This window comes from Misgurnus anguillicaudatus, chromosome 17, assembly GCF_027580225.2.
Source record: "Misgurnus anguillicaudatus chromosome 17, ASM2758022v2, whole genome shotgun sequence".
Classification (NCBI taxonomy): Eukaryota; Metazoa; Chordata; class Actinopteri; order Cypriniformes; family Cobitidae; genus Misgurnus; species Misgurnus anguillicaudatus.
In genome coordinates, this window is record NC_073353.2 from 2,324,573 (window position 1) to 2,348,438 (window position 23,866).

Sequence of the window (23,866 nt, forward strand, 5' to 3'; positions counted from 1 at the left end):
AGCAGAAATCTTAAGCCCACATCAGCTATGAAGACTGCTTCAGGAGACATAGGAACAGTAATAAAATGAACAACCTACTGGATTTGGGTAGGCAAAATAGAATTTGTAGCCTATAAGCTGCCCACAAACTCTATCAGAGCTAAAGAAGTGACTACTTGTCAGTAGAGAACTCCACTTATACCCTGTTAGACTTGAACCCAGGTCTCCCATATGGGAGAATCAGTGCTCTAACCACTAGACTACAGAGGATGAGTTGAAGCAGGGCTGACAAAATCTGCTCCTGTTTATTGCTGCCTATGCTCAGACTGTTGGCTTGTACAGTCAGAGTTAAACCCACAAATACATAAAAACTATCAGATCTAAAGAAGATTTGTTTGCTTCTTTCAAAACACAAAGACACTGTTGGCATCTGCTGTATCATTTGCTAATTTTATGTCCAGGAATCTTTCTCAAATTGAAACTTACATGAATCCATTTTGCTTGAAAGCACTGATTGTTATGTCCAGAACTCCATATTAAATTTGAACTCAAATGTCCAGCAGAAACCTTAAGCCCACATCAGCTATGAAGACTGCTTCAGGAGACATAGGAACAGTAATAAAATGAACAACCTACTGGATTTGTTTAGGCAAAATAGAACTTTCGGGCTATAAGCTGCCCACAAACTCTATCAGAGCTAAAGCAGTGACTACTTGTCAGTGGAGAACTCCACTTAAACCCTGTGGGACTTGAACCCAGGTCTCCCATATGGGAGAATCAATGCTCTAACCACTAGAACACAGAGGACGAGTTGAAACCGGACTGACAAAATCTGCTCCTGTTTATTGCTGCCTATGCTCAGACTGTTGGCTTGTACAGTCAGAGTTAAACCCACAAATACATAAAAACTATCAGATCTAAAGAAGATTTGTTTGCTTCTTTCAAAACACAAAGACACTCTTGGCATCTGCTGTATCATTTGCTAATTTTATGTCCAGGAATCTTTCTCAAATTGAAACTTACATGAATCCATTTTGCTTGAAAGCACTGATTGTTATGTCCAGAACTCTATATAAAATTTGAACTCAAATGTCCAGCAGAAACCTTAAGCCCACATCAGCTATGAAGACTGCTTCAGGAGACATAGGAACAGTAATATAATGAACAACCTACTGGATTTGGGTAGGCAAAATAGAATTTGAAGGCTATAAGCTGCCCACAAACTCTATCAGAGCTAAAGAAGTGACTACTTGTCAGTAGAGAACTCCACTTAAACCCTGTGGGACTTGAACCCAGGTCTCCCATATGGGAGAATCAGTGCTCTAACCACTAGACTACAGAGGATGAGTTGAAGCCGGGCTGACAAAATCTGCTCCTGTTTATTGCTGCCTATGCTCAGACTGTTGGCTTGTACAGTCAGAGTTAAACCCACAAATACATAAAAACTATCAGATCTAAAGAAGATTTGTTTGCTTCTTTCAAAACACAAAGACACTGTTGGCATCTGCTGTATCATTTGCTAATTTTATGTCCAGGAATCTTTCTCAAATTGAAACTTACATGAATCCATTTTGCTTGAAAGCACTGATTGTTATGTCCAGAACTCTATATAAAATTTGAACTCAAATGTCCAGCAGAAACCTTAAGCCCACATCAGCTATGAAGACTGCTTCAGGAGACATAGGAACAGTAATATAATGAACAACCTACTGGATTTGGGTAGGCAAAATAGAATTTGAAGGCTATAAGCTGCCCACAAACTCTATCAGAGCTAAAGAAGTGACTACTTGTCAGTAGAGAACTCCACTTAAACCCTGTGGGACTTGAACCCAGGTCTCCCATATGGGAGAATCAGTGCTCTAACCACTAGACTACAGAGGATGAGTTGAAGCCGGGCTGACAAAATCTGCTCCTGTTTATTGCTGCCTATGCTCAGACTGTTGGCTTGTACAGTCAGAGTTAAACCCACAAATACATAAAAACTATCAGATCTAAAGAAGATTTGTTTGCTTCTTTCAAAACACAAAGACACTGTTGGCATCTGCTGTATCATTTGCTAATTTTATGTCCAGGAATCTTTCTCAAATTGAAACTTACATGAATACATTTAGCCTGAAAGCACTGAATGTTATGTCCAGAACTCTATCTTAAATTTCATCTCAAATGTCCAGCAGAAATCTTAAGCCCACATCAGCTATGAAGACTGCTTCAGGAGACATAGGAACAGTAATATAATGAACAACCTACTGGATTTGGGTAGGCAAAATAGAATTTGAAGGCTATAAGCTGCCCACAAACTCTATCAGAGCTAAAGAAGTGACTACTTGTCAGTAGAGAACTCCACTTAAACCCTGTGGGACTTGAACCCAGGTCTCCCATATGGGAGAATCAGTGCTCTAACCACTAGACTACAGAGGATGAGTTGAAGCCGGGCTGACAAAATCTGCTCCTGTTTATTGCTGCCTATGCTCAGACTGTTGGCTTGTACAGTCAGAGTTAAACCCACAAATACATAAAAACTATCAGATCTAAAGAAGATTTGTTTGCTTCTTTCAAAACACAAAGACACTGTTGGCATCTGCTGTATCATTTGCTAATTTTATGTCCAGGAATCTTTCTCAAATTGAAACTTACATGAATCCATTTTGCTTGAAAGCACTGATTGTTATGTCCAGAACTCTATATAAAATTTGAACTCAAATGTCCAGCAGAAACCTTAAGCCCACATCAGCTATGAAGACTGCTTCAGGAGACATAGGAACAGTAATATAATGAACAACCTACTGGATTTGGGTAGGCAAAATAGAATTTGAAGGCTATAAGCTGCCCACAAACTCTATCAGAGCTAAAGAAGTGACTACTTGTCAGTGGAGAACTCCACTTAAACCCTGTGGGACTTGAACCCAGGTCTCCCATATGGGAGAATCAGTGCTCTAACCACTAGACTACAGAGGATGAGTTGAAGCAGGGCTGACAAAATCTGCTCCTGTTTATTGCTGCCTATGCTCAGACTGTTGGCTTGTACAGTCAGAGTTAAACCCACAAATACATAAAAACTATCAGATCTAAAGAAGATTTGTTTGCTTCTTTCAAAACACAAAGACACTGTTGGCATCTGCTGTATCATTTGCTAATTTTATGTCCAGGAATCTTTCTCAAATTGAAACTTACATGAATCCATTTTGCTTGAAAGCACTGATTGTTATGTCCAGAACTCTATATAAAATTTGAACTCAAATGTCCAGCAGAAACCTTAAGCCCACATCAGCTATGAAGACTGCTTCAGGAGACATAGGAACAGTAATAAAATGAACAACCTACTGGATTTGGGTAGGCAAAATAGAACTTTCGGGCTATAAGCTGCCCACAAACTCTATCAGAGCTAAAGCAGTGACTACTTGTCAGTGGAGAACTCCACTTAAACCCTGTGGGACTTGAACCCAGGTCTCCCATATGGGAGAATCAATGCTCTAACCACTAGAACACAGAGGACGAGTTGAAACCGGACTGACAAAATCTGCTCCTGTTTATTGCTGCCTATGCTCAGACTGTTGGCTTGTACAGTCAGAGTTAAACCCACAAATACATAAAAACTATCAGATCTAAAGAAGATTTGTTTGCTTCTTTCAAAACACAAAGACACTCTTGGCATCTGCTGTATCATTTGCTAATTTTATGTCCAGGAATCTTTCTCAAATTGAAACTTACATGAATCCATTTTGCTTGAAAGCACTGATTGTTATGTCCAGAACTCTATATAAAATTTGAACTCAAATGTCCAGCAGAAACCTTAAGCCCACATCAGCTATGAAGACTGCTTCAGGAGACATAGGAACAGTAATATAATGAACAACCTACTGGATTTGGGTAGGCAAAATAGAATTTGAAGGCTATAAGCTGCCCACAAACTCTATCAGAGCTAAAGAAGTGACTACTTGTCAGTAGAGAACTCCACTTAAACCCTGTGGGACTTGAACCCAGGTCTCCCATATGGGAGAATCAGTGCTCTAACCACTAGACTACAGAGGATGAGTTGAAGCCGGGCTGACAAAATCTGCTCCTGTTTATTGCTGCCTATGCTCAGACTGTTGGCTTGTACAGTCAGAGTTAAACCCACAAATACATAAAAACTATCAGATCTAAAGAAGATTTGTTTGCTTCTTTCAAAACACAAAGACACTGTTGGCATCTGCTGTATCATTTGCTAATTTTATGTCCAGGAATCTTTCTCAAATTGAAACTTACATGAATCCATTTTGCTTGAAAGCACTGATTGTTATGTCCAGAACTCTATATAAAATTTGAACTCAAATGTCCAGCAGAAACCTTAAGCCCACATCAGCTATGAAGACTGCTTCAGGAGACATAGGAACAGTAATATAATGAACAACCTACTGGATTTGGGTAGGCAAAATAGAATTTGAAGGCTATAAGCTGCCCACAAACTCTATCAGAGCTAAAGAAGTGACTACTTGTCAGTAGAGAACTCCACTTAAACCCTGTGGGACTTGAACCCAGGTCTCCCATATGGGAGAATCAGTGCTCTAACCACTAGACTACAGAGGATGAGTTGAAGCCGGGCTGACAAAATCTGCTCCTGTTTATTGCTGCCTATGCTCAGACTGTTGGCTTGTACAGTCAGAGTTAAACCCACAAATACATAAAAACTATCAGATCTAAAGAAGATTTGTTTGCTTCTTTCAAAACACAAAGACACTGTTGGCATCTGCTGTATCATTTGCTAATTTTATGTCCAGGAATCTTTCTCAAATTGAAACTTACATGAATCCATTTTGCTTGAAAGCACTGATTGTTATGTCCAGAACTCTATATAAAATTTGAACTCAAATGTCCAGCAGAAACCTTAAGCCCACATCAGCTATGAAGACTGCTTCAGGAGACATAGGAACAGTAATATAATGAACAACCTACTGGATTTGGGTAGGCAAAATAGAATTTGAAGGCTATAAGCTGCCCACAAACTCTATCAGAGCTAAAGAAGTGACTACTTGTCAGTGGAGAACTCCACTTAAACCCTGTGGGACTTGAACCCAGGTCTCCCATATGGGAGAATCAATGCTCTAACCACTAGTCTACAGAGGATGAGTTGAAACCGGGCTGACAAAATCTGCTCCTGTTTATTGCTGCCTATGCTCAGACTGTTGGCTTGTACAGTCAGAGTTAAACCCACAAATACATAAAAACTATCAGATCTAAAGAAGATTTGTTTGCTTCTTTCAAAACACAAAGACACTGTTGGCATCTGCTGTATCATTTGCTAATTTTATGTCCAGGAATCTTTCTCAAATTGAAACTTACATGAATAAATTTCGCCTGAAAGCACTGAATGTTATGTCCAGAACTCTATCTTAAATTTCATCTCAAATGTCCAGCAGAAATCTTAAGCCCACATCAGCTATGAAGACTGCTTCAGGAGACATAGGAACAGTACTAAAATGAACAACCTACTCGATTTGGGTAGGCAAAATAGAATTTGCAGGCAATAAGCTGCCCACAAACTCTATCAGAGATAATGAAGTGACTACTTGTCAGTAGAGAACTCCACTTAAACCCTGTGGGATTTGAACCCAGGTCTCCCATATGGGAGAATCAGTGCTCTAACCACTAGACTACAGAGGATGAGTTGAAGCCGGGCTGACAAAATCTGCTCCTGTTTATTGCTGCCTATGCTCAGACTGTTGGCTTGTACAGTCAGAGTTAAACCCACAAATACATAAAAACTATCAGATCTAAAGAAGATTTGTTTGCTTCTTTCAAAACCCAAAGACACTGTTGGCATCTGCTGTATCATTTGCTAATTTTATGTCCAGGAATCTTTCTCAAATTGAAACTTACATGAATCCATTTTGCTTGAAAGCACTGATTGTTATGTCCAGAACTCCATATTAAATTTGAACTCAAATGTCCAGCAGAAACCTTAAGCCCACATCAGCTATGAAGACTGCTTCAGGAGACATAGGAACAGTAATAAAATGAACAACCTACTGGATTTGTTTAGGCAAAATAGAACTTTCGGGCTATAAGCTGCCCACAAACTCTATCAGAGCTAAAGCAGTGACTACTTGTCAGTGGAGAACTCCACTTAAACCCTGTGGGACTTGAACCCAGGTCTCCCATATGGGAGAATCAATGCTCTAACCACTAGAACACAGAGGACGAGTTGAAACCGGACTGACAAAATCTGCTCCTGTTTATTGCTGCCTATGCTCAGACTGTTGGCTTGTACAGTCAGAGTTAAACCCACAAATACATAAAAACTATCAGATCTAAAGAAGATTTGTTTGCTTCTTTCAAAACACAAAGACACTCTTGGCATCTGCTGTATCATTTGCTAATTTTATGTCCAGGAATCTTTCTCAAATTGAAACTTACATGAATCCATTTTGATTGAAAGCACCGATTGTTATGTCCAGAACTCTATATAAAATTTGAACTCAAATGTCCAGCAGAAACCTTAAGCCCACATCAGCTATGAAGACTGCTTCAGGAGACATAGGAACAGTAATATAATGAACAACCTACTGGATTTGGGTAGGCAAAATAGAATTTGAAGGCTATAAGCTGCCCACAAACTCTATCAGAGCTAAAGAAGTGACTACTTGTCAGTAGAGAACTCCACTTAAACCCTGTGGGACTTGAACCCAGGTCTCCCATATGGGAGAATCAGTGCTCTAACCACTAGACTACAGAGGATGAGTTGAAGCCGGGCTGACAAAATCTGCTCCTGTTTATTGCTGCCTATGCTCAGACTGTTGGCTTGTACAGTCAGAGTTAAACCCACAAATACATAAAAACTATCAGATCTAAAGAAGATTTGTTTGCTTCTTTCAAAACCCAAAGACACTGTTGGCATCTGCTGTATCATTTGCTAATTTTATGTCCAGGAATCTTTCTCAAATTGAAACTTACATGAATACATTTAGCCTGAAAGCACTGAATGTTATGTCCAGAACTCTATCTTAAATTTCATCTCAAATGTCCAGCAGAAATCTTAAGCCCACATCAGCTATGAAGACTGCTTCAGGAGACATAGGAACAGTAATAAAATGAACAACCTACTGGATTTGGGTAGGCAAAATAGAATTTGTAGCCTATAAGCTGCCCACAAACTCTATCAGAGCTAAAGAAGTGACTACTTGTCAGTAGAGAACTCCACTTATACCCTGTTAGACTTGAACCCAGGTCTCCCATATGGGAGAATCAGTGCTCTAACCACTAGACTACAGAGGATGAGTTGAAGCAGGGCTGACAAAATCTGCTCCTGTTTATTGCTGCCTATGCTCAGACTGTTGGCTTGTACAGTCAGAGTTAAACCCACAAATACATAAAAACTATCAGATCTAAAGAAGATTTGTTTGCTTCTTTCAAAACACAAAGACACTGTTGGCATCTGCTGTATCATTTGCTAATTTTATGTCCAGGAATCTTTCTCAAATTGAAACTTACATGAATCCATTTTGCTTGAAAGCACTGATTGTTATGTCCAGAACTCCATATTAAATTTGAACTCAAATGTCCAGCAGAAACCTTAAGCCCACATCAGCTATGAAGACTGCTTCAGGAGACATAGGAACAGTAATAAAATGAACAACCTACTGGATTTGGGTAGGCAAAATAGAACTTTCGGGCTATAAGCTGCCCACAAACTCTATCAGAGCTAAAGCAGTGACTACTTGTCAGTGGAGAACTCCACTTAACCCTTGTGTGGTGTTCGGGTCTGTGGGACCCATTTTTAATGTTTACTGTAAGAAAAATTATGTAATTTATTGTTGTTTAAACCTCAGATTCATTGGCCTTGGCTCATTTTCTATGAAGAACATAAAAATAAACAACTTTATAATTACTGTACATTGTGTACCCCCCCTACACATTTATATTACATATGTGGTGTTCGGGTCCACTGGACCCGGGGGTAATAAGAATGTGAAAATTGAATTTGCTATGTAACTTCACTCTATTTTTCTACTATCTGGGACTCCTGTGAGTGTATGAGTGTGTTTGTATATATGTCTGTACATATGTGATGGATGCATGTCAGAGTTTTGTCCTTTTACTCTTGCTGTAATGCCGCAAGGATACAACATGTTATATATCATGCATGAACATTTGTCTGCCCCCACTGTCCCAAACACTTTACCTTCTGTCTAACAGGAACCATTTTACATTTTACCATCATCTCCATTACAAAAAATCTATAGTTTTACTGTAGTAAAAGAGTAGTAACCGTAGTTATTTGGTATATTGATGACCATTAGTAAAACCATGGGTTTACCACAAAACCTATGGTGTGTGTGTGTGTGTGTGTGTGTGTGTGTGTACCTGGTAATTATCACGTTGTGGGGACCAATTGTCCCCAAAAAGATAGAAATACCAGTATTTTTGTGACCTTGTAGTGACATTTTGATGTCCCCATGAGGAAACAAGCTTATAAATCAAACAAAATGATGTTTCTTGAAAATGTGAAGTAGCAGAAAGGTTTCTGTGATGGTTGGGGTTAGGGAATGGGGTAGATAAGGGGAATAGAATATACAGTTTGTACAGTATAAAATGCATTACGTCTATGGAATGTCCCCACAAAACATGGAAACCAGAAACATGTGCGTGCGTGCGTGTACCTGGTATTTATCACATTGTGGGGACTAAATGTCAGCTGTGTGCATGAGTGTGTGAGAGTGAGTGAATAATAGAGAAAGTAAAATATTATCCATGAATTTTCATCATTCTAAGTTGTGTTCAATAGCAACACATTGTACAACACATGTGTGTGGACATAAGATGGACACATTATATGTGTATAAAATGCAAGAAATGCATACGCAACACAACTACATAGTAAAACTTGCTTCTAATGTGTTGTGTTTGCTGGCAAGAAAAGTTTATGTGTTCATTGTAAATAATTTCTTATGATACGGCATCTGCTCAGTTGGGGCCTGTGCTGTGTAGACTGACACAAATGTGTACAATTTCAAAATGTTCAAAGAATATAACATCAACAGTGATGAAAAACTTGGTTTCATTTATACTTATTTAAGCTAAAATAGGTTTATTTCCCAATATCTGGATCAGAATAGAATTTTCTTCTTTTATTTCATATTACCACAAAAACGAATGGCACTTTAGTTTATAAATAGTCCTCTTCCAGTGGTAAATGACAAATATCAACCATGAATTCTGTCTATGTTACTTGCAATAAGGCTAAAGTAAACATCTGTAAACAATATTACATAAATTTGTATGACTGCATTGGTTTAAGATACTAATAATGCTCTGGGTCCACCAGACCCACAAACATCGTCTAAGTAACAAAAATATGAACACCACACAAGGGTTAAACCCTGTGGGACTTGAACCCAGGTCTCCCATATGGGAGAATCAATGCTCTAACCACTAGAACACAGAGGACGAGTTGAAACCGGACTGACAAAATCTGCTCCTGTTTATTGCTGCCTATGCTCAGACTGTTGGCTTGTACAGTCAGAGTTAAACCCACAAATACATAAAAACTATCAGATCTAAAGAAGATTTGTTTGCTTCTTTCAAAACACAAAGACACTCTTGGCATCTGCTGTATCATTTGCTAATTTTATGTCCAGGAATCTTTCTCAAATTGAAACTTACATGAATCCATTTTGCTTGAAAGCACTGATTGTTATGTCCAGAACTCTATATAAAATTTGAACTCAAATGTCCAGCAGAAACCTTAAGCCCACATCAGCTATGAAGACTGCTTCAGGAGACATAGGAACAGTAATAAAATGAACAACCTACTGGATTTGGGTAGGCAAAATAGAATTTGAAGGCTATAAGCTGCCCACAAACTCTATCAGAGCTAAAGAAGTGACTACTTGTCAGTAGAGAACTCCACTTAAACCCTGTGGGACTTGAACCCAGGTCTCCCATATGGGAGAATATGTGCTCTAACCACTAGACTACAGAGGATGAGTTGAAGCCGGGCTGACAAAATCTGCTCCTGTTTATTGCTGCCTATGCTCAGACTGTTGGCTTGTACAGTCAGAGTTAAACCCACAAATACATAAAAACTATCAGATCTAAAGAAGATTTGTTTGCTTCTTTCAAAACACAAAGACACTGTTGGCATCTGCTGTATCATTTGCTAATTTTATGTCCAGGAATCTTTCTCAAATTGAAACTTACATGAATCCATTTTGCTTGAAAGCACTGATTGTTATGTCCAGAACTCTATATAAAATTTGAACTCAAATGTCCAGCAGAAATCTTAAGCCCACATCAGCTATGAAGACTGCTTCAGGAGACATAGGAACAGTAATAAAATGAACAACCTACTGGATTTGGGTAGGCAAAATAGAATTTGTAGCCTATAAGCTGCCCACAAACTCTATCAGAGCTAAAGAAGTGACTACTTGTCAATAGAGAACTCCACTTAAACCCTGTGGGACTTGAACCCAGGTCTCCCATATGGGAGAATCAGTGCTCTAACCACTAGACTACAGAGGATGAGTTGAAGCCGGGCTGACAAAATCTGCTCCTGTTTATTGCTGCCTATGCTCAGACTGTTGGCTTGTACAGTCAGAGTTAAACCCACAAATACATAAAAACTATCAGATCTAAAGAAGATTTGTTTGCTTCTTTCAAAACACAAAGACACTGTTGGCATCTGCTGTATCATTTGCTAATTTTATGTCCAGGAATCTTTCTCAAATTGAAACTTACATGAATCCATTTTGCTTGAAAGCACTGATTGTTATGTCCAGAACTCTATATAAAATTTGAACTCAAATGTCCAGCAGAAACCTTAAGCCCACATCAGCTATGAAGACTGCTTCAGGAGACATAGGAACAGTAATATAATGAACAACCTACTGGATTTGGGTAGGCAAAATAGAATTTGAAGGCTATAAGCTGCCCACAAACTCTATCAGAGCTAAAGAAGTGACTACTTGTCAGTGGAGAACTCCACTTAAACCCTGTGGGACTTGAACCCAGGTCTCCCATATGGGAGAATCAATGCTCTAACCACTAGTCTACAGAGGATGAGCTGAAACCGGGCTGACAAAATCTGCTCCTGTTTATTGCTGCCTATGCTCAGACTGTTGGCTTGTACAGTCAGAGTTAAACCCACAAATACATAAAAACTATCAGATCTAAAGAAGATTTGTTTGCTTCTTTCAAAACACAAAGACACTGTTGGCATCTGCTGTATCATTTGCTAATTTTATGTCCAGGAATCTTTCTCAAATTGAAACTTACATGAATAAATTTCGCCTGAAAGCACTGAATGTTATGTCCAGAACTCTATCTTAAATTTCATCTCAAATGTCCAGCAGAAATCTTAAGCCCACATCAGCTATGAAGACTGCTTCAGGAGACATAGGAACAGTACTAAAATGAACAACCTACTCGATTTGGGTAGGCAAAATAGAATTTGCAGGCAATAAGCTGCCCACAAACTCTATCAGAGATAATGAAGTGACTACTTGTCAGTAGAGAACTCCACTTAAACCCTGTGGGATTTGAACCCAGGTCTCCCATATGGGAGAATCAGTGCTCTAACCACTAGACTACAGAGGATGAGTTGAAGCCGGGCTGACAAAATCTGCTCCTGTTTATTGCTGCCTATGCTCAGACTGTTGGCTTGTACAGTCAGAGTTAAACCCACAAATACATAAAAACTATCAGATCTAAAGAAGATTTGTTTGCTTCTTTCAAAACCCAAAGACACTGTTGGCATCTGCTGTATCATTTGCTAATTTTATGTCCAGGAATCTTTCTCAAATTGAAACTTACATGAATCCATTTTGCTTGAAAGCACTGATTGTTATGTCCAGAACTCCATATTAAATTTGAACTCAAATGTCCAGCAGAAACCTTAAGCCCACATCAGCTATGAAGACTGCTTCAGGAGACATAGGAACAGTAATAAAATGAACAACCTACTGGATTTGGGTAGGCAAAATAGAACTTTCGGGCTATAAGCTGCCCACAAACTCTATCAGAGCTAAAGCAGTGACTACTTGTCAGTGGAGAACTCCACTTAAACCCTGTGGGACTTGAACCCAGGTCTCCCATATGGGAGAATCAGTGCTCTAACCACTAGACTACAGAGGATGAGTTGAAGCCGGGCTGACAAAATCTGCTCCGGTTTATTGCTGCCTATGCTCAGACTGTTGGCTTGTACAGTCAGAGTTAAACCCACAAATACATAAAAACTATCAGATCTAAAGAAGATTTGTTTGCTTCTTTCAAAACACAAAGACACTGTTGGCATCTGCTGTATCATTTGCTAATTTTATGTCCAGGAATCTTTCTCAAATTTAAACTTACATGAATACATTTAGCCTGAAAGCACTGAATGTTATGTCCAGAACTCTATCTTAAATTTCATCTCAAATGTCCAGCAGAAATCTTAAGCCCACATCAGCTATGAAGACTGCTTCAGGAGACATAGGAACAGTAATATAATGAACAACCTACTGGATTTGGGTAGGCAAAATAGAATTTGAAGGCTATAAGCTGCCCACAAACTCTATCAGAGCTAAAGCAGTGACTACTTGTCAGTGGAGAACTCTACTTAAACCCTGTGGGACTTGAACCCAGGTCTCCCATATGGGAGAATCAATGCTCTAACCACTAGAACACAGAGGATGAGTTGAAACCGGACTGACAAAATCTGCTCCTGTTTATTGCTGCCTATGCTCAGACTGTTGGCTTGTACAGTCAGAGTTAAACCCACAAATACATAAAAACTATCAGATCTAAAGAAGATTTGTTTGCTTCTTTCAAAACACAAAGACACTCTTGGCATCTGCTGTATCATTTGCTAATTTTATGTCCAGGAATCTTTCTCAAATTGAAACTTACATGAATCCATTTTGATTGAAAGCACTGATTGTTATGTCCAGAACTCTATATAAAATTTGAACTCAAATGTCCAGCAGAAACCTTAAGCCCACATCAGCTATGAAGACTGCTTCAGGAGACATAGGAACAGTAATATAATGAACAACCTACTGGATTTGGGTAGGCAAAATAGAATTTGAAGGCTATAAGCTGCCCACAAACTCTATCAGAGCTAAAGAAGTGACTACTTGTCAGTAGAGAACTCCACTTAAACCCTGTGGGACTTGAACCCAGGTCTCCCATATGGGAGAATCAGTGCTCTAACCACTAGACTACAGAGGATGAGTTGAAGCCGGGCTGACAAAATCTGCTCCTGTTTATTGCTGCCTATGCTCAGACTGTTGGCTTGTACAGTCAGAGTTAAACCCACAAATACATAAAAACTATCAGATCTAAAGAAGATTTGTTTGCTTCTTTCAAAACCCAAAGACACTGTTGGCATCTGCTGTATCATTTGCTAATTTTATGTCCAGGAATCTTTCTCAAATTGAAACTTACATGAATACATTTAGCCTGAAAGCACTGAATGTTATGTCCAGAACTCTATCTTAAATTTCATCTCAAATGTCCAGCAGAAATCTTAAGCCCACATCAGCTATGAAGACTGCTTCAGGAGACATAGGAACAGTAATAAAATGAACAACCTACTGGATTTGGGTAGGCAAAATAGAATTTGTAGCCTATAAGCTGCCCACAAACTCTATCAGAGCTAAAGAAGTGACTACTTGTCAGTAGAGAACTCCACTTATACCCTGTTAGACTTGAACCCAGGTCTCCCATATGGGAGAATCAGTGCTCTAACCACTAGACTACAGAGGATGAGTTGAAGCAGGGCTGACAAAATCTGCTCCTGTTTATTGCTGCCTATGCTCAGACTGTTGGCTTGTACAGTCAGAGTTAAACCCACAAATACATAAAAACTATCAGATCTAAAGAAGATTTGTTTGCTTCTTTCAAAACACAAAGACACTGTTGGCATCTGCTGTATCATTTGCTAATTTTATGTCCAGGAATCTTTCTCAAATTGAAACTTACATGAATCCATTTTGCTTGAAAGCACTGATTGTTATGTCCAGAACTCCATATTAAATTTGAACTCAAATGTCCAGCAGAAACCTTAAGCCCACATCAGCTATGAAGACTGCTTCAGGAGACATAGGAACAGTAATAAAATGAACAACCTACTGGATTTGTTTAGGCAAAATAGAACTTTCGGGCTATAAGCTGCCCACAAACTCTATCAGAGCTAAAGCAGTGACTACTTGTCAGTGGAGAACTCCACTTAAACCCTGTGGGACTTGAACCCAGGTCTCCCATATGGGAGAATCAATGCTCTAACCACTAGAACACAGAGGACGAGTTGAAACCGGACTGACAAAATCTGCTCCTGTTTATTGCTGCCTATGCTCAGACTGTTGGCTTGTACAGTCAGAGTTAAACCCACAAATACATAAAAACTATCAGATCTAAAGAAGATTTGTTTGCTTCTTTCAAAACACAAAGACACTCTTGGCATCTGCTGTATCATTTGCTAATTTTATGTCCAGGAATCTTTCTCAAATTGAAACTTACATGAATCCATTTTGCTTGAAAGCACTGATTGTTATGTCCAGAACTCTATATAAAATTTGAACTCAAATGTCCAGCAGAAACCTTAAGCCCACATCAGCTATGAAGACTGCTTCAGGAGACATAGGAACAGTAATATAATGAACAACCTACTGGATTTGGGTAGGCAAAATAGAATTTGAAGGCTATAAGCTGCCCACAAACTCTATCAGAGCTAAAGAAGTGACTACTTGTCAGTAGAGAACTCCACTTAAACCCTGTGGGACTTGAACCAAGGTCTCCCATATGGGAGAATCAGTGCTCTAACCACTAGACTACAGAGGATGAGTTGAAGCCGGGCTGACAAAATCTGCTCCTGTTTATTGCTGCCTATGCTCAGACTGTTGGCTTGTACAGTCAGAGTTAAACCCACAAATACATAAAAACTATCAGATCTAAAGAAGATTTGTTTGCTTCTTTCAAAACACAAAGACACTGTTGGCATCTGCTGTATCATTTGCTAATTTTATGTCCAGGAATCTTTCTCAAATTGAAACTTACATGAATCCATTTTGCTTGAAAGCACTGATTGTTATGTCCAGAACTCTATATAAAATTTGAACTCAAATGTCCAGCAGAAACCTTAAGCCCACATCAGCTATGAAGACTGCTTCAGGAGACATAGGAACAGTAATATAATGAACAACCTACTGGATTTGGGTAGGCAAAATAGAATTTGAAGGCTATAAGCTGCCCACAAACTCTATCAGAGCTAAAGAAGTGACTACTTGTCAGTAGAGAACTCCACTTAAACCCTGTGGGACTTGAACCCAGGTCTCCCATATGGGAGAATCAGTGCTCTAACCACTAGACTACAGAGGATGAGTTGAAGCCGGGCTGACAAAATCTGCTCCTGTTTATTGCTGCCTATGCTCAGACTGTTGGCTTGTACAGTCAGAGTTAAACCCACAAATACATAAAAACTATCAGATCTAAAGAAGATTTGTTTGCTTCTTTCAAAACACAAAGACACTGTTGGCATCTGCTGTATCATTTGCTAATTTTATGTCCAGGAATCTTTCTCAAATTGAAACTTACATGAATACATTTAGCCTGAAAGCACTGAATGTTATGTCCAGAACTCTATATAAAATTTGAACTCAAATGTCCAGCAGAAACCTTAAGCCCACATCAGCTATGAAGACTGCTTCAGGAGACATAGGAACAGTAATATAATGAACAACCTACTGGATTTGGGTAGGCAAAATAGAATTTGAAGGCTATAAGCTGCCCACAAACTCTATCAGAGCTAAAGAAGTGACTACTTGTCAGTAGAGAACTCCACTTAAACCCTGTGGGACTTGAACCCAGGTCTCCCATATGGGAGAATCAGTGCTCTAACCACTAGACTACAGAGGATGAGTTGAAGCCGGGCTGACAAAATCTGCTCCTGTTTATTGCTGCCTATGCTCAGACTGTTGGCTTGTACAGTCAGAGTTAAACCCACAAATACATAAAAACTATCAGATCTAAAGAAGATTTGTTTGCTTCTTTCAAAACCCAAAGACACTGTTGGCATCTGCTGTATCATTTGCTAATTTTATGTCCAGGAATCTTTCTCAAATTGAAACTTACATGAATACATTTAGCCTGAAAGCACTGAATGTTATGTCCAGAACTCTATCTTAAATTTCATCTCAAATGTCCAGCAGAAATCTTAAGCCCACATCAGCTATGAAGACTGCTTCAGGAGACATAGGAACAGTAATAAAATGAACAACCTACTGGATTTGGGTAGGCAAAATAGAATTTGTAGCCTATAAGCTGCCCACAAACTCTATCAGAGCTAAAGAAGTGACTACTTGTCAGTAGAGAACTCCACTTAAACCCTGTGGGACTTGAACCCAGGTCTCCCATATGGGAGAATCAGTGCTCTAACCACTAGACTACAGAGGATGAGTTGAAGCCGGGCTGACAAAATCTGCTCCTGTTTATTGCTGCCTATGCTCAGACTGTTGGCTTGTACAGTCAGAGTTAAACCCACAAATACATAAAAACTATCAGATCTAAAGAAGATTTGTTTGCTTCTTTCAAAACACAAAGACACTGTTGGCATCTGCTGTATCATTTGCTAATTTTATGTCCAGGAATCTTTCTCAAATTGAAACTTACATGAATACATTTAGCCTGAAAGCACTGAATGTTATGTCCAGAACTCTATATAAAATTTGAACTCAAATGTCCAGCAGAAACCTTAAGCCCACATCAGCTATGAAGACTGCTTCAGGAGACATAGGAACAGTAATATAATGAACAACCTACTGGATTTGGGTAGGCAAAATAGAATTTGAAGGCTATAAGCTGCCCACAAACTCTATCAGAGCTAAAGAAGTGACTACTTGTCAGTAGAGAACTCCACTTAAACCCTGTGGGACTTGAACCCAGGTCTCCCATATGGGAGAATCAGTGCTCTAACCACTAGACTACAGAGGATGAGTTGAAGCCGGGCTGACAAAATCTGCTCCTGTTTATTGCTGCCTATGCTCAGACTGTTGGCTTGTACAGTCAGAGTTAAACCCACAAATACATAAAAACTATCAGATCTAAAGAAGATTTGTTTGCTTCTTTCAAAACCCAAAGACACTGTTGGCATCTGCTGTATCATTTGCTAATTTTATGTCCAGGAATCTTTCTCAAATTGAAACTTACATGAATACATTTAGCCTGAAAGCACTGAATGTTATGTCCAGAACTCTATCTTAAATTTCATCTCAAATGTCCAGCAGAAATCTTAAGCCCACATCAGCTATGAAGACTGCTTCAGGAGACATAGGAACAGTAATAAAATGAACAACCTACTGGATTTGGGTAGGCAAAATAGAACTTTCGGGCTATAAGCTGCCCACAAACTCTATCAGAGCTAAAGCAGTGACTACTTGTCAGTAGAGAACTCCACTTAAACCCTGTGGGACTTGAACCCAGGTCTCCCATATGGGAGAATCAATGCTCTAACCACTAGACTACAGAGGATGAGTTGAAGCCAGGCTGACAAAATCTGCTCCTGTTTATTGCTGCCTATGCTCAGACTGTTGGCTTGTACAGTCAGAGTTAAACCCACAAATACATAAAAACTATCAGATCTAAAGAAGATTTGTTTGCTTCTTTCAAAACACAAAGACACTCTTGGCATCTGCTGTATCATTTGCTAATTTTATGTCCAGGAATCTTTCTCAAATTGAAACTTACATGAATCCATTTTGCTTGAAAGCACTGATTGTTATGTCCAGAACTCTATATAAAATTTGAACTCAAATGTCCAGCAGAAACCTTAAGCCCACATCAGCTATGAAGACTGCTTCAGGAGACATAGGAACAGTACTAAAATGAACAACCTACTGGATTTGGGTAGGCAAAATAGAATTTGCAGGCTATAAGCTGCCCACAAACTCTATCAGAGATAATGAAGTGACTACTTGTCAGTAGAGAACTCCACTTAAACCCTGTGGGACTTGAACCCAGGTCTCCCATATGGGAGAATCAGTGCTCTAACCACTAGACTACAGAGGATGAGTTGAAGCCGGGCTGACAAAATCTGCTCCTGTTTATTGCTGCCTATGCTCAGACTGTTGGCTTGTACAGTCAGAGTTAAACCCACAAATACATAAAAACTATCAGATCTAAAGAAGATTTGTTTGCTTCTTTCAAAACCCAAAGACACTGTTGGCATCTGCTGTATCATTTGCTAATTTTATGTCCAGGAATCTTTCTCAAATTGAAACTTACATGAATCCATTTTGCTTGAAAGCACTGATTGTTATGTCCAGAACTCCATATTAAATTTGAACTCAAATGTCCAGCAGAAACCTTAAGCCCACATCAGCTATGAAGACTGCTTCAGGAGACATAGGAACAGTAATAAAATGAACAACCTACTGGATTTGGGTAGGCAAAATAGAACTTTCGGGCTATAAGCTGCCCACAAACTCTATCAGAGCTAAAGCAGTGACTACTTGTCAGTGGAGAACTCCACTTAAACCCTGTGGGACTTGAACCCAGGTCTCCCATATGGGAGAATCAATGCTCTAACCACTAGAACACAGAGGACGAGTTGAAACCGGACTGACAAAATCTGCTCCTGTTTATTGCTGCCTATGCTCAGACTGTTGGCTTGTACAGTCAGAGTTAAACCCACAAATACATAAAAACTATCAGATCTAAAGAAGATTTGTTTGCTTCTTTCAAAACACAAAGACACTCTTGGCATCTGCTGTATCATTTGCTAATTTTATGTCCAGGAATCTTTCTCAAATTGAAACTTACATGAATCCATTTTGCTTGAAAGCACTGATTGTTATGTCCAGAACTCTATATAAAATTTGAACTCAAATGTCCAGCAGAAACCTTAAGCCCACATCAGCTATGAAGACTGCTTCAGGAGACATAGGAACAGTAATATAATGAACAACCTACTGGATTTGGGTAGGCAAAATAGAATTTGAAGGCTATAAGCTGCCCACAAACTCTATCAGAGCTAAAGAAGTGACTACTTGTCAGTAGAGAACTCCACTTAAACCCTGTGGGACTTGAACCCAGGTCTCCCATATGGGAGAATCAGTGCTCTAACCACTAGACTACAGAGGATGAGTTGAAACCGGGCTGACAAAATCTGCTCCTGTTTATTGCTGCCTATGCTCAGACTGTTGGCTTGTACAGTCAGAGTTAAACCCACAAATACATAAAAACTATCAGATCTAAAGAAGATTTGTTTGCTTCTTTCAAAACACAAAGACACTGTTGGCATCTGCTGTATCATTTGCTAATTTTATGTCCAGGAATCTTTCTCAAATTGAAACTTACATGAATACATTTAGCCTGAAAGCACTGAATGTTATGTACAGAACTCTATCTTAAATTTCATCTCAAATGTCCAGCAGAAATCTTAAGCCCACATCAGCTATGAAGACTGCTTCAGGAGACATAGGAACATAATAAAACGAACAACCTACTGGATTTGGGTAGGCAAAATAGAATTTGTAGCCTATAAGCTGCCCACAAACTCTATCAGAGCTAAAGAAGTGACTACTTGTCAGTAGAAAACTCCACTTATACCCTGTGGGACTTGAACCCAGGTCTCCCATATGGGAGAATCAGTGCTCTAACCACTAGACTACAGAGGATGAGTTGAAGCCGGGCTGACAAAATCTGCTCCTGTTTATTGCTGCCTATGCTCAGACTGTTGGCTTGTACAGTCAGAGTTAAACCCACAAATACATAAAAACTATAAGATCTAAAGAAGATTTGTTTGCTTCTTTCAAAACCCAAAGACACTGTTGGCATCTGCTGTATCATTTGCTAATTTTATGTCCAGGAATCTTTCTCAAATTGAAACTTACATTAATCCATTTTGCTTGAAAGCACTGATTGTTATGTCCAGAACTCTATATAAAATTTGAACTCAAATGTCCAGCAGAAACCTTAAGCCCACATCAGCTATGAAGACTGCTTCAGGAGACATAGGAACAGTACTAAAATGAACAACCTACTGGATTTGGGTAGGCAAAATAGAATTTGCAGGCTATAAGCTGCCCACAAACTCTATCAGAGATAATGAAGTGACTACTTGTCAGTAGAGAACTCCACTTAAACCCTGTGGGACTTGAACCCAGGTCTCCCATATGGGAGAATCAATGCTCTAACCACTAGAACACAGAGGACGAGTTGAAACCGGACTGACAAAATCTGCTCCTGTTTATTGCTGCCTATGCTCAGACTGTTGGCTTGTACAGTCAGAGTTAAACCCACAAATACATAAAAACTATCAGATCTAAAGAAGATTTGTTTGCTTCTTTCAAAACACAAAGACACTCTTGGCATCTGCTGTATCATTTGCTAATTTTATGTCCAGGAATCTTTCTCAAATTGAAACTTACATGAATCCATTTTGCTTGAAAGCACTGATTGTTATGTCCAGAACTCTATATAAAATTTGAACTCAAATGTCCAGCAGAAACCTTAAGCCCACATCAGCTATGAAGACTGCTTCAGGAGACATAGGAACAGTAATATAATGAACAACCTACTGGATTTGGGTAGGCAAAATAGAATTTGAAGGCTATAAGCTGCCCACAAACTCTATCAGAGCTAAAGAAGTGACTACTTGTCAGTAGAGAACTCCACTTAAACCCTGTGGGACTTGAACCCAGGTCTCCCATATGGGAGAATCAGTGCTCTAACCACTAGACTACAGAGGATGTGTTGAAACCGGGCTGACAAAATCTGCTCCTGTTTATTGCTGCCTATGCTCAGACTGTTGGCTTGTACAGTCAGAGTTAAACCCACAAATACATAAAAACTATCAGATCTAAAGAAGATTTGTTTGCTTCTTTCAAAACACAAAGACACTGTTGGCATCTGCTGTATCATTTGCTAATTTTATGTCCAGGAATCTTTCTCAAATTGAAACTTACATGAATACATTTAGCCTGAAAGCACTGAATGTTATGTCCAGAACTCTATCTTAAATTTCATCTCAAATGTCCAGCAGAAATCTTAAGCCCACATCAGCTATGAAGACTGCTTCAGGAGACATAGGAACAGTAATAAAACGAACAACCTACTGGATTTGGGTAGGCAAAATAGAATTTGTAGCCTATAAGCTGCCCACAAACTCTATCAGAGCTAAAGAAGTGACTACTTGTCAGTAGAAAACTCCACTTATACCCTGTGGGACTTGAACCCAGGTCTCCCATATGGGAGAATCAGTGCTCTAACCACTAGACTACAGAGGATGAGTTGAAGCCGGGCTGACAAAATCTGCTCCTGTTTATTGCTGCCTATGCTCAGACTGTTGGCTTGTACAGTCAGAGTTAAACCCACAAATACATAAAAACTATAAGATCTAAAGAAGATTTGTTTGCTTCTTTCAAAACCCAAAGACACTGTTGGCATCTGCTGTATCATTTGCTAATTTTATGTCCAGGAATCTTTCTCAAATTGAAACTTACATGAATCCATTTTGCTTGAAAGCACTGATTGTTATGTCCAGAACTCTATATAAAATTTGAACTCAAATGTCCAGCAGAAACCTTAAGCCCACATCAGCTATGAAGACTGCTTCAGGAGACATAGGAACAGTACTAAAATGAACAACCTACTGGATTTGGGTAGGCAAAATAGAATTTGCAGGCTATAAGCTGCCCACAAACTCTATCAGAGATAATGAAGTGACTACTTGTCAGTAGAGAACTCCACTTAAACCCTGTGGGACTTGAACCCAGGTCTCCCATATGGGAGAATCAATGCTCTAACCACTAGAACACAGAGGACGAGTTGAAACCGGACTGACAAAATCTGCTCCTGTTTATTGCTGCCTATGCTCAGACTGTTGGCTTGTACAGTCAGAGTTAAACCCACAAATACATAAAAACTATCAGATCTAAAGAAGATTTGTTTGCTTCTTTCAAAACACAAAGACACTCTTGGCATCTGCTGTATCATTTGCTAATTTTATGTCCAGGAATCTTTCTCAAATTGAAACTTACATGAATCCATTTTGCTTGAAAGCACTGATTGTTATGTCCAGAACTCTATATAAAATTTGAACTCAAATGTCCAGCAGAAACCTTAAGCCCACATCAGCTATGAAGACTGCTTCAGGAGACATAGGAACAGTAATATAATGAACAACCTACTGGATTTGGGTAGGCAAAATAGAATTTGAAGGCTATAAGCTGCCCACAAACTCTATCAGAGCTAAAGAAGTGACTACTTGTCAGTAGAGAACTCCACTTAAACCCTGTGGGACTTGAACCCAGGTCTCCCATATGGGAGAATCAGTGCTCTAACCACTAGACTACAGAGGATGAGTTGAAGCCGGGCTGACAAAATCTGCTCCTGTTTATTGCTGCCTATGCTCAGACTGTTGGCTTGTACAGTCAGAGTTAAACCCACAAATACATAAAAACTATCAGATCTAAAGAAGATTTGTTTGCTTCTTTCAAAACACAAAGACACTGTTGGCATCTGCTGTATCATTTGCTAATTTTATGTCCAGGAATCTTTCTCAAATTGAAACTTACATGAATCCATTTTGCTTGAAAGCACTGATTGTTATGTCCAGAACTCTATATAAAATTTGAACTCAAATGTCCAGCAGAAACCTTAAGCCCACATCAGCTATGAAGACTGCTTCAGGAGACATAGGAACAGTAATATAATGAACAACCTACTGGATTTGGGTAGGCAAAATAGAATTTGAAGGCTATAAGCTGCCCACAAACTCTATCAGAGCTAAAGAAGTGACTACTTGTCAGTAGAGAACTCCACTTAAACCCTGTGGGACTTGAACCCAGGTCTCCCATATGGGAGAATCAGTGCTCTAACCACTAGACTACAGAGGATGAGTTGAAGCCGGGCTGACAAAATCTGCTCCTGTTTATTGCTGCCTATGCTCAGACTGTTGGCTTGTACAGTCAGAGTTAAACCCACAAATACATAAAAACTATCAGATCTAAAGAAGATTTGTTTGCTTCTTTCAAAACACAAAGACACTGTTGGCATCTGCTGTATCATTTGCTAATTTTATGTCCAGGAATCTTTCTCAAATTGAAACTTACATGAATCCATTTTGCTTGAAAGCACTGATTGTTATGTCCAGAACTCTATATAAAATTTGAACTCAAATGTCCAGCAGAAACCTTAAGCCCACATCAGCTATGAAGACTGCTTCAGGAGACATAGGAACAGTAATATAATGAACAACCTACTGGATTTGGGTAGGCAAAATAGAATTTGAAGGCTATAAGCTGCCCACAAACTCTATCAGAGCTAAAGAAGTGACTACTTGTCAGTGGAGAACTCCACTTAAACCCTGTGGGACTTGAACCCAGGTCTCCCATATGGGAGAATCAATGCTCTAACCACTAGTCTACAGAGGATGAGTTGAAACCGGGCTGACAAAATCTGCTCCTGTTTATTGCTGCCTATGCTCAGACTGTTGGCTTGTACAGTCAGAGTTAAACCCACAAATACATAAAAACTATCAGATCTAAAGAAGATTTGTTTGCTTCTTTCAAAACACAAAGACACTGTTGGCATCTGCTGTATCATTTGCTAATTTTATGTCCAGGAATCTTTCTCAAATTGAAACTTACATGAATCCATTTTGCTTGAAAGCACTGATTGTTATGTCCAGAACTCTATATAAAATTTGAACTCAAATGTCCAGCAGAAACCTTAAGCCCACATCAGCTATGAAGACTGCTTCAGGAGACATAGGAACAGTAATATAATGAACAACCTACTGGATTTGGGTAGGCAAAATAGAATTTGAAGGCTATAAGCTGCCCACAAACTCTATCAGAGCTAAAGAAGTGACTACTTGTCAGTAGAGAACTCCACTTAAACCCTGTGGGACTTGAACCCAGGTCTCCCATATGGG